Source organism: Salvia miltiorrhiza, chromosome 4, assembly GCF_028751815.1.
Source record: "Salvia miltiorrhiza cultivar Shanhuang (shh) chromosome 4, IMPLAD_Smil_shh, whole genome shotgun sequence".
NCBI lineage: Eukaryota > Viridiplantae > Streptophyta > Magnoliopsida > Lamiales > Lamiaceae > Salvia > Salvia miltiorrhiza.
This window is the reverse complement of record NC_080390.1, coordinates 5407987-5418189: the sequence shown is the minus strand read 5'-3', so window position 1 is coordinate 5418189 and position 10203 is coordinate 5407987. Positions and strand designations below refer to the sequence as shown.

The following is a 10203-nucleotide window of genomic DNA, read 5'->3' as shown; positions in this document are numbered from 1 at the left end:
TTTTTAATAGTGATAGTTTGAGGAAATTTAGTATATGTATATAGAATTGTATTATATTTCATTGGGTGTATAATAATTTATTAATTTAGATAGCTATCAAATACTACTTGAGCTTGGAGCACAAGTTTCGTGAGTCATATTAGTGTAGAGAATTGCTTTTCTAATTTATTCTTATTTTTATTTGATCTAATTTTGAGGGCCACAAAATAAGGTTTATAGGAAAAGCCAAGTTTTCCTCTTATTATTTATTTATTCTACAAACCTCAAATGGGCCGATCAGTAAGGGAAATGAGGTTTGAATTATATTGCTCATTTCTATAATTGGATTTAAATTTTTAATGTTTGAGATAAGCATTTATTTATTGTAAAGTGTATATATTAGTTTGAGGAGATTCATTTCCTTTTCTTCTCCCCAAAACAGTCGACCTTCTCCCCTCTCTCTTTATGGAACCTCAGTTTGAGTTTACTTTCAACCTTCAAGAAGATTCAGCCGCCGCCTCTGCTCCGACCGTCGTCGGCTGCCGTCGGGTCCAAGTCCGGCGTCTCGTCTGTTCTTCCCTGGTGCCCCTCGCACTACTCTCATCTTCTCTCAATTTAGCGAAGAACCCAAATGAGAAGCCCTAATTTCAAAATCCGAAATCGCCGTCACCCGAGCCCGAAATTCGGCAATACAGCAGCCTCCTCTTCAACGTGGTCGAAGTTCTCGCACCGGAAGTCCTCGCCGTTCCCCCTTCTTTTTCGATGTGGAGCCCTAATTATTAGAAGAAGGAAATTACTACTGTCGCGACTGGAAGGCCAACGAACGGCTGAGCTTCGCCCGTCTCTGCCTTGAATCCATGCTTGAGAAGGAGAGAAAGGAAAACGAGCCCTGATTCTTTTTCTACTCCCTCCGTCATGGTTCGGCTGCCACCTCCGCCGTCTGTGGAAGATCGGCGATTCAGCGGCGCCGCTCCATTCACGACGCCGCTACTGCTGCTACACGATCCCCTCCGAGGCAGGAAGCGCTGCTGTCATCATCGTCGTCTTGGCTCGACTGAACAGGGTAGCGTCCCTCGTCGTCGAAAAGTTAAGTATTCTACTTGTTATTGTAGAAAGTGTTTGATGTTGCTTGTGATTTCTGAGTTCATGCCATAATAATCGAGGCATAGGTGACTTCTCTCTAAGATTCCTAAAGTGAGATATTAAACAAAATGTTATATGTTTCTAAGTTAGTAATTACTTTAAATTAAGTAAAATGATGGCAGGAATCATAGCTTCAGCCCAAAGCTTCGATTTTTGACCCTCCCTCAAGAACCCCAGAATTTCATCTTCTTTATATTTGTATCAATTGACTATGTATACATGTCTATATGTATGTGAAGAATTGATTGGGATTTTATTTGGGTATTTATTCACAAGAAAACATGATTCCCTAATAGTTTAGTTGAAGTGGATTTGGGAGTTCTTGGAATAAGCTAGCTACATGTTTGATGCTTGTGTAATTGTACTCCTTGAATTGTAAAATGAGATTATATGACAATAGTTGGAGGATATCAAGCATGCTACTATATGTTGATGTGTTGAACATGAATTACGTTTAAGCTAAAGCATACTAATGTGTAGTAAGATGATGTATTTGAGTTACTATAGCTTTTATTTGATAAAAATATGAGTTATATGTTGAGTTGAGATGAAGAAGGTATTGCTGTTGGTTTTGCTGTACAGGACAGTACCTTGTAAGGTATTTTCGGGAGTGTTCCTGTGTTCGAAATGATTTGAAATTTTTACAGTAATTACTTCATTATGAGTATTAGATCTCTGCAAAATTTCAGCTAAATCCGAGACCAATAGACATGTCAAACTATTTTCTGAAATGTACTGCACGGAGCAGCAGAGTTCAGTGCAGATTCTGTCTTTGGTCATATAACTTCTTATCCACTTGAGATATTGAGTTTTTGTAAATTTCTGAGAAATATAGACGTTAATAGCTTTCTAAAGAAGTGAGGTTTATATTTTTCTTTGAAGTGGTTGATTTTATATAATTTTTTTTTCGAAGTTAGGATTCAAATGGGTATGTTTCTTAAACTTGTGATTGGTAGTTAATGGAGATCCTAAACTACTAAACTCAAATTAAGGTTTTATTGTTCTAATTACCTATTGAGAATTATTGATTACTAAGCTTGTTAATATGATAGTTGATGGACATAATTATGTTTATATGATTAATTACTTTGGGATTTTGTGTTTTACATGTATGGTTAGTTGTAAACTGATCTCTATGGAATGGATTTGTTTACTTCTAAACTTTCTCAAGCAGAGGAATTCTTATAAGATAGGAATATTAGTTTATACGTTCTTAAAGTTCATAGAGTCAGTATATTGATTAGTTTAGTTGATGCAACCTTAGCAGTTTATTGGGATGCTATTTATAGCTAATTCTTCTTATCTAGTTATCCAATCTTATTTTAGAATCTTGCTATTATGAAGGTGACAGTAGCAATGATAGATAAGTGAGCAAGAGTTTCTACATCGTTAAGCGTATCAGGTGGGCTTTCTAAACTCATAATTTGAAGTGCGCACTATTTAATTATGTTATTATATGAATGAAGTTATATTAAAGTTATTGACTTGCCAAATTATTTTAAGAGCTTGTATGTTACCATCTACGAGAGATAGACGATATCGGCCCTATGCTGAAGCGAGATGTCAGTAAGGGTTTGTGCACATAGTTGTGACCGTGAGTCATCGAGCGGGTTGGCCGGTCACTGTGATCGGGAGCCTTCGGGCCGATCACTGTGTTTGAGAAGGAGGCCTACTTCTCAACACAAGGTTACATGATGCGTAGTTATGGTACATACATGTTAATTGTCTGCAGACGTATATGATGTTATGATGATATATATAAGTTTTACAGTTTTGGCGTGCACAGGTTATTTAAATAAAACTCCTGTGTGATGCTTGAGATGGCAAGTTCAATATATAGCTCTAAGAGCAAACTTTAAAGTTATTTCGGCATGTGACCATTGAGTACCTTTTTAGTACTCAGCCCTGCATATGTTTCTAAATGTGCAGGTTAAGCTGTGATGCAGATGGAGGCGAGCAGAGCAAAGCTTTTGAAGTATAAGTATTAAATTAGGCTCAGGATTCCATGTCTTCATACATGTAATCCACTTAAGTATTTCCGCTGCAACACTTAGTGTATTTTACTTTATTGATGTGTTGTATAGATTTTAAATCAATAGCTTTGAGAATTATGTCACTGGAAAATTTGACAACTTGTCGTTGTGTTATTGTGAGTTGTCTGCCTAAGCAGTTTAGAAAAGATTGCTCATGAGTTTTAAAAGTGATTTGCTCATGATTATTCAATACTAAAGTAATTCATCGTTAAAGAGGGTTCATTATTATTATTTAAATCTCTTTCCTTTTTCATTTTCTTTCTCCTTTTTCCCAGTCACACCTTTCCCCGGCTTAACTATACATTAGCTTAAGCCGGGCTGTGACAGAGTGGTATCAGAGCAGGTCGTTTGCTCTGAGCCTAAATATTCCTTTGAGTCTAGTCTAAATTTGAATCTTTGGACTAGTGTGAGTAATATAGTAAAAGCTCTGCTCTCCATCTCATCCAACTTAGCCAGGTACGGATTTTCAGAGTTTTGAAGTAGCATGTTACATTTTTAAACAAGTTTGAGATATGAGTTGCAGTTTTGCAAGTATTAGTATGATGGAAACTTATATATTTTAAAATGAGCATGGACAACATGAGTTATTTATGAGTATCCTCTGCCTATACGAACTTTTGAGATTTGAATGGATAAAAGTGTTATTCATATTTTAATATTTGTGTTTTGATATGTGGATGGAGATATAGAAAGTTTGATGATACAATAATGACGTATATCAGTCGCGATGTAACCTAGTACTAGTAGTGATGTTATACAGTTACGGCACCACAATTAATACTAAGAGCTTTTTGCAACATATATTCCTATCTTTCGTATGAGAACTCATTGAGGCAAATTTTCTCATGATATGAAGTGATCAAAGTGGTCATTTACTAGGTTATTATTGAGATTTACTTGCGTTTTATGACTTGAATTTTGGTGTATGAGTTTTATAACTTAGTTTGATTCTAGTTAAGTAGGAGTTTGACTTTATTGATGGGGTGAAAACTCAATTTTGGAGATTTTGTGTATTTACTCGGCATGATGTCTCAAAAGAAGAAGTGGAAACCTGCCATCCACCAGATGAACAATTTAGAGAATTTACTCCTCCCCCCTCATCTGGAAAGAAGAATTGCAGAAAGTTTTTCATCGTCAAAATCCCCCTATTCATAGTAGAGTTTCGCGAGTTTCGCTTCCTGTGATGCAATGATCAAGAGCACCTTCTTGTATGTTATTTCAACAAGGATCGACTGGTTATTAGTGGGAGACGAAGCAGAAGATATATACCCTCGAGCGATTAGAGAGTCTTATTTGGGGTCAGATCATAGAAGCTTTTACCAAGAATATATTTCCAGAAGCCGTCGTCAGCAAAAGGAGACGTAATTTAACAATTTAAAGCAATAGAAGAAGACAGTAGCTGAATGTGATCAAGGGTTTTGTGATATAGCTGGATATATGCCTTATAAGGCTGACACATATATTAGTTGTAACTTTTGATAGAGTTTTGATGTAGTGCCTTTGCTTGTTGGCAAACCAAATATTCTTTCAGCTATTGCAAGCCAAACATTCCTTCAACTAATGAAGATATCTCTTTTCCATTTCATCCCTCCCACCAAAAGTTTTGTTTGAAATCTTGATATAATTTAGTGCTTCTGTGGTGGGCAGTATATAGCGTATCATGAGCTTTACTCTCAACTGTTCAGTATTGGGTACACAACTTTTCTCAAACATGATAGCAGTACCCCTAGCTTTTTGGCAAGTATTGACCCCTTCTATCAAAATCCTTACCCATAATTTTTCTCCTTTTTATTTTCCCCATGTATTTTAACAATTCTTCTTCTCAAATCAAAAATCATTGTTAACATTGCAATTACAGCTTCTCTTGTTTGCTGTGGTAGAACCATTTGTAAATCCAACTTTCAAATCCTTGATGAGAATTTTTCTTCATGGGTAAGGAGAAATCCTTAGTAAACTTGAGTTTTTCTACTCAAGGCATCCACTACTATATTGGCTTTGCGTGGGTGATAATTTATTCTACAATCATAGTCCCTTACTAATTCGAGCTATATTCCTTGTCTCACACTTAGATCTTTTGCTCGAATAAGTATTTTAAACTTTTATGAGGTGTATCAATTCCACATCTCGTTTCAGAATACCATTGTTGCTAGTTCCAAGTTATGTTGAGCAATTCAGTTCTTGTGGTCTATGTTCTCATGACCCAATAACAATAACTCTTTCACTTTGCAACAATGCACAACCAAGTCCATCTTTGATACACAGGACCAATTTTATATGGTCTTTCAACTTTGAGAATTCGGCCATATTTTAAAATAGCCTTTCATCCAACAACAGATGAGCAATTTGAGAGAAATCTTTAAACCTTAGAAGATGTGACATAGACTATTGTACTAGAGCGAAGAAGTGGCGACCTTAGCAGTAGGGACACTGGCGATCGTAAGAAATTCTGGGTTCCAAAACTCTCTTTCCAAAAATGATTTTTCAGAAGGAGCGAATTCCCCGCAAACAAGGCAGGAGACGACTATCTCAAGGTGCATCACGCGTACTCAGAAGCCGCATTATGCACTAGATTGAAGGATGAATTGGGAAAACCTTTTGCTAGTAATTGAATTGGCCTACAATTATAGCTTTCGGGCAATAATTGATATGACACCATATGGAGCTTATTGTGGAAAGAAATATTGATCTCCACTCTATTGACATGAGGTAAGTGAAAGAAAAGTAACAGGACCTGATGCGCTTGAAGAAATGATTACGCTTATCCGACAAATTCAACAACTGCTCAACGAACCTCAAGAGCGACAGAAAATTTTTTTTGTAGATACTCGTTGATTTGATTTGAAATTTTTGAAATAGGGGATGAAGTTTTTCTCAGTGTTCCGCATTCTAAGAATGCACAAATTCGATGTGAAAGAGAAGTATCTAGCATTATTCTCTGACGTAGTCAAATTTCGAGGACGAAATTTCTTTAAGGGGGAGAGGATGTAACACCCAGCATTTTCACTACAGTATATATATTATTTTCTATTATCTAAAAGAAGAAAGAGAAGTAGAATCACTGAGATGAGATGAGATATTATTATAATACCTTGAGCTTTTAATTCAATGATTGCATAATTTGAATAATTAAGTATTCTTGCTTTCTTTATTATTTTCATTCTTGGAAGCAAGTTTATAATTCCTAGTTAAAGGGATTATTTTATTATTTTTCAGAGATGAGATTGGTGATAAATACGAAATATTATTAGTCGACTTATTGCTCGGCTAATTGAAGTGACGGATGTTATTTAATTATTTATCTATGAGCTTTCTTTTTTTTTAATAGTGATAGTTTGAGGAAATTTAGTATATGTATATAGAATTGTATTATATTTCATTGGGTGTATAATAATTTATTAATTTAGATAGCTATCAAATACTACTTGAGCTTGGAGCACAAGTTTCGTGAGTCATATTAGTGTAGAGAATTGCTTTTCTAATTTATTCTTATTTTTATTTGATCTAATTTTGAGGGCCACAAAATAAGGTTTATAGGAAAAGCCAAGTTTTCCTCTTATTATTTATTTCTTCTACAAACCTCAAATGGGCCGATCAGTAAGGGAAATGAGGTTTGAATTATATTGCTCATTTCTATAATTGGATTTAAATTTTTAATGTTTGAGATAAGCATTTATTTATTGTAAAGTGTATATATTAGTTTGAGGAGATTCATTTCCTTTTCTTCTCCCCAAAACAGTCGACCTTCTTCCCTCTCTCTTTATGGAACCTCAGTTTGAGTTTACTTTCAACCTTCAAGAAGATTCAGCCGCCGCCTCTGCTCCGACCGTCGTCGGCTGCCGTCGGGTCCAAGTCCGGCGTCTCGTCTGTTCTTCCCTGGTGCCCCTCGCACTACTCTCATCTTCTCTCAATTTAGCGAAGAACCCAAATGAGAAGCCCTAATTTCAAAATCCGAAATCGCCGTCACCCGAGCCCGAAATTCGGCAATACAGCAGCCTCCTCTTCAACGTGGTCGAAGTTCTCGCACCGGAAGTCCTCGCCGTTCCCCCTTCTTTTTCGATGTGGAGCCCTAATTATTAGAAGAAGGAAATTACTACTGTCGCGACTGGAAGGCCAACGAACGGCTGAGCTTCGCCCGTCTCTGCCTTGAATCCATGCTTGAGAAGGAGAGAAAGGAAAACGAGCCCTGATTCTTTTTCTACTCCCTCCGTCATGGTTCGGCTGCCACCTCCGCCGTCTGTGGAAGATCGGCGATTCAGCGGCGCCGCTCCATTCACGACGCCGCTACTGCTGCTACACGATCCCCTCCGAGGCAGGAAGCGCTGCTGTCATCATCGTCGTCTTGGCTCGACTGAACAGGGTAGCGTCCCTCGTCGTCGAAAAGTCAAGTATTCTACTTGTTATTGTAGAAAGTGTTTGATGTTGCTTGTGATTTCTGAGTTCATGCCATAATAATCGAGGCATAGGTGACTTCTCTCTAAGATTCCTAAAGTGAGATATTAAACAAAATGTTATATGTTTCTAAGTTAGTAATTACTTTAAATTAAGTAAAATGATGGCAGGAATCATAGCTTCAGCCCAAAGCTTCGATTTTTGACCCTCCCTCAAGAACCCCAGAATTTCATCTTCTTTATATTTGTATCAATTGACTATGTATACATGTCTATATGTATGTGAAGAATTGATTGGGATTTTATTTGGGTATTTATTCACAAGAAAACATGATTCCCTAATAGTTTAGTTGAAGTGGATTTGGGAGTTCTTGGAATAAGCTAGCTACATGTTTGATGCTTGTGTAATTGTACTCCTTGAATTGTAAAATGAGATTATATGACAATAGTTGGAGGATATCAAGCATGCTACTATATGTTGATGTGTTGAACATGAATTACGTTTAAGCTAAAGCATACTAATGTGTAGTAAGATGATGTATTTGAGTTACTATAGCTTTTATTTGATAAAAATATGAGTTATATGTTGAGTTGAGATGAAGAAGGTATTGCTGTTGGTTTTGCTGTACAGGACAGTACCTTGTAAGGTATTTTCGGGAGTGTTCCTGTGTTCGAAATGATTTGAAATTTTTACAGTAATTACTTCATTATGAGTATTAGATCTCTGCAAAATTTCAGCTAAATCCGAGACCAATAGACATGTCAAACTATTTTCTGAAATGTACTGCACGGAGCAGCAGAGTTCAGTGCAGATTCTGTCTTTGGTCATATAACTTCTTATCCACTTGAGATATTGAGTTTTTGTAAATTTCTGAGAAATATAGACGTTAATAGCTTTCTAAAGAAGTGAGGTTTATATTTTTCTTTGAAGTGGTTGATTTTATATAATTTTTTTTTCGAAGTTAGGATTCAAATGGGTATGTTTCTTAAACTTGTGATTGGTAGTTAATGGAGATCCTAAACTACTAAACTCAAATTAAGGTTTTATTGTTCTAATTACCTATTGAGAATTATTGATTACTAAGCTTGTTAATATGATAGTTGATGGACATAATTATGTTTATATGATTAATTACTTTGGGATTTTGTGTTTTACATGTATGGTTAGTTGTAAACTGATCTCTATGGAATGGATTTGTTTACTTCTAAACTTTCTCAAGCAGAGGAATTCTTATAAGATAGGAATATTAGTTTATACGTTCTTAAAGTTCATAGAGTCAGTATATTGATTAGTTTAGTTGATGCAACCTTAGCAGTTTATTGGGATGCTATTTATAGCTAATTCTTCTTATCTAGTTATCCAATCTTATTTTAGAATCTTGCTATTATGAAGGTGACAGTAGCAATGATAGATAAGTGAGCAAGAGTTTCTACATCGTTAAGCGTATCAGGTGGGCTTTCTAAACTCATAATTTGAAGTGCGCACTATTTAATTATGTTATTATATGAATGAAGTTATATTAAAGTTATTGACTTGCCAAATTATTTTAAGAGCTTGTATGTTACCATCTACGAGAGATAGACGATATCGGCCCTATGCTGAAGCGAGATGTCAGTAAGGGTTTGTGCACATAGTTGTGACCGTGAGTCATCGAGCGGGTTGGCCGGTCACTGTGATCGGGAGCCTTCGGGCCGATCACTGTGTTTGAGAAAGAGGCCTACTTCTCAACACAAGGTTACATGATGCGTAGTTATGGTACATACATGTTAATTGTCTGCAGACGTATATGATGTTATGATGATATATATAAGTTTTACAGTTTTGGCGTGCACAGGTTATTTAAATAAAACTCCTGTGTGATGCTTGAGATGGCAAGTTCAATATATAGCTCTAAGAGCAAACTTTAAAGTTATTTCGGCATGTGACCATTGAGTACCTTTTTAGTACTCAGCCCTGCATATGTTTCTAAATGTGCAGGTTAAGCTGTGATGCAGATGGAGGCGAGCAGAGCAAAGCTTTTGAAGTATAAGTATTAAATTAGGCTCAGGATTCCATGTCTTCATACATGTAATCCACTTAAGTATTTCCGCTGCAACACTTAGTGTATTTTACTTTATTGATGTGTTGTATAGATTTTAAATCAATAGCTTTGAGAATTATGTCACTGGAAAATTTGACAACTTGTCGTTGTGTTATTGTGAGTTGTCTGCCTAAGCAGTTTAGAAAAGATTGCTCATGAGTTTTAAAAGTGATTTGCTCATGATTATTCAATACTAAAGTAATTCATCGTTAAAGAGGGTTCATTATTATTATTTAAATCTCTTTCCTTTTTCATTTTCTTTCTCCTTTTTCCCAGTCACACCTTTCCCCGGCTTAACTATACATTAGCTTAAGCCGGGCTGTGACAACTTATTCGCTTTATAACCTCATAATTAATCGGGCTTAATAAATAGGAACAAGTAATGTTATAAGATTAAATAATTAAAAGGCTCAACATAAGGCAGCCTAATAATTAATTAAGTAGAAGTGGGCTTGAATAATTAACATGAGAGGCCCAATTGAAATAATTCATCAACTCAAGTAATTAAATAAATCTTGGCCCAAATAAATAAATAATTTGATTAGCTGGGCTCAATTAAATAAATCAAACGAGGCCCAA

The 10203-nt window shown here is 35.9% G+C and overlaps 1 long non-coding RNA gene across 1 annotated transcript; it reads left to right on the top strand.

Moving 5' to 3' along the window:
• The first annotated feature begins 244 nt into the window (after positions 1-244).
• Positions 245-9856, top strand: LOC131022377 (uncharacterized). Its single transcript, XR_009101254.1, has 3 exons — positions 245-2524; positions 4194-8994; positions 9522-9856. It is a non-coding gene; the product is annotated as an uncharacterized LOC131022377 (long non-coding RNA).
• The last annotated feature ends 347 nt before the right edge of the window (positions 9857-10203 follow it).